At 35.7% G+C, this 2,553-nt stretch overlaps 1 pseudogene; it reads left to right on the top strand.

Moving 5' to 3' along the window:
- The first annotated feature begins 217 nt into the window (after positions 1-217).
- Positions 218-311, top strand: LOC131486435 (U6 spliceosomal RNA; annotated as a pseudogene).
- The last annotated feature ends 2,242 nt before the right edge of the window (positions 312-2,553 follow it).

Raw genomic sequence — 2,553 nt, 5'->3', positions numbered from 1 at the left:
ATTATTTTACATTACCTTATAACCAATTCCATCAACATGTTTTCAACATGTTTATTTATCTATATGTTGGTAATGTAGCTGTTTTTCTGTCTTAATAAATTTCAGGATTAAGTGCTATTTTTATTTATTATACTTAATATCTATGTATGTCAATTTTAAATACTAGGTATTAGAGGCCTTATAAAAATATATATACGATTACTAAAACGCGTGCCCTGTGCTCACTTTGGCAGCACATATACAAAAAATGTGATGATAGAAGATAAGTAAGGCCCCTGCATGAGCAAATTTGTGAAGTATTCCATGTTTTTTAAAAAATGCATCCCCTAATTTATTAATCTCAAGGTGAAATTAAATTCTCCAAATGGTTAATAATAAATCATTAAAAATATACTTAAGGTAACCAAAGAGAACAATCCTAGGAAATGTATTATTGAAACTATATTCCCCCAAACACACTATACTATGTATCTTTGTTTTAGTAATTTGAATATTATGACACATGTTTCATTTCCAGCTCTTAGTTTTATTGGTACAACTAAGGATATGGTTGAGTGTTAATTTTTGACAAACAGTTGAAGTTTTTGCCTATTAGAGAGATGACTGGTAGATGAGTTCCTATATCTGAAACATATCTCAAATATTATCTAGGGTTCAATCCTCTAATTTCAGAATAAAGAGATTGAAGTTCATATTAATTTATTTAAAGCCAGCATAGAGCAAATTAACTGCAGAGTCAAGATGGGAAAGTGAGATTCTTAGGACATTTGTTCAATGTCATGCTGGGGGGTAAAAACCTGAAAGCCCTCCAAGTGGGAGAAATGGGACCTAGCCCATGTGGGTTCAGATCAGGGCTCAGGACTGGGCTCTGAGAACACTGCCCACCCTGCTGGTACCAGACGCTAAAGAGGGAATTTCCAAGCAGACACTCTAAGAAAAAGGGTCCTATAGAAGAGTGGGGCCAACGCAGGTATTCCACTTGCTTGGGTTTAAAGATAATAGTTCCCCATGGCACTTGGAAAGTCACACTCAGCAAACAATTGCACTGTTAATAAAAGCTTGCACAAAGTGCAATAGGAGCTCAAAGAAGGGAACAATTTATTTTGTCTGGTAAAGGAGTAGGAAGGCTTTGTGAAAGGTGTGTTGATTTGAGGAGGGTCTTCAGAGATTAGAGGACTTTTTTAGTCTTTTCAATCAGAAAGATCACATGTGTGAAATTCTGTTTATGTGAATAGATTTTGTCTTAGTCATTTGGATCACTGTAACAATTTACCATAGACTGAGTGGCTTATAACCAAAAAGAAAGTTATTTCTCACAGTTCTAAAGGCTGGGGAGTGCAAGATCAAGCTACCAGTAGATAAGGTATCTGGTGAGGTGGTCCCACTTCCTGGTCATAGATAGCTGTCTTCTCACTGTTTCCTCACATGAGAGAAAAACAAGGGAGCTCTCTGAGGTCTCCTTTATAAGGTAACATACTAATCCCATTCATGTCGGTTTCGCCCTTGTGACCTAATGACTTCCTCAACTCCCCATCACCAAATGCCATTCCACTGGGGATTAGGTTGTAACATATACATTTTGGGAGACACAAACATTCAGTCTATAGCGTATTTGTTAGATTTGAGACACAATGAAAGATAAATGTGGCAGGAACGTGCATTGAGTCAGGGATTAGTAAATGAAGACAGAATGGTGAATGATGAATTCAATATGCTGAGTTACATGATTAGGAATGATGGATGATATTGGGCCTCGAGACGGGGGAGTCCATAATGGGAGCCATCGACTAGAATGAGAGGTGCATGAAGGCATATGGTGGGGGTGAGCTTACAGCAGTTAGAGGGTCCAGAACAAGAGGGATCTTGTATCTTATACTAAAGCAATAATTATCAAACTAAATGTATTTAAAGGTCACCTCAAATGTGGAAACAAAGTTTTCATTTTGGTTGAATTATAAATAGCCAGAGTCAACTTTATTTGACTCTCAGTCCATTGAATTATGTTTTTTTTTTCTTTCCAGAAAAGGAGAGAAAAAATAGTGAGATAATTGACAAAGTAAATAACCAGCACATTTCATAAACTAACAGTGCTCTCTACAATAAATATGCCTTATGAGTCATGCAATTCTCTCAACATATTTACAAATTTTTGATAATAGCACAAGGCTTGGGGTTAAAGGATTACATACCAGATAAGTAAAAACAGACTTTATATAAATACAATTTGATGTCAAGGGAATCATTTTTTATTTTGACTATCAGTAAAACACGACAGAAAATATCTGTAATCTATGATAAACATGCTTGAATTTAATCTCACTCCAAACATTTGACTCAATCAAACTTTCTTTTTGTTTAGATCATTGGGTCTTAAATATTCTCTATCAGATAGCTTTCTCAACAGAAAGTAAAGCAACTTTTAGCACAGTACTGAATTATTATTAGCTCTAAGGATTATTAGCTCTAAGGATTACCAGGTTAATCCAACCCAAGGAGGGGGTTGTGGGAACCTCCAATCTGTAGCCAATTGGTCAGAAGCACAGGTAATAAATA

This window comes from Neofelis nebulosa, chromosome 9 (assembly GCF_028018385.1).
Source record: "Neofelis nebulosa isolate mNeoNeb1 chromosome 9, mNeoNeb1.pri, whole genome shotgun sequence".
Classification (NCBI taxonomy): Eukaryota; Metazoa; Chordata; class Mammalia; order Carnivora; family Felidae; genus Neofelis; species Neofelis nebulosa.
The sequence above is the reverse complement of the archived record's forward strand: the minus strand, read 5'-3'. Positions and strand labels throughout refer to the sequence as shown.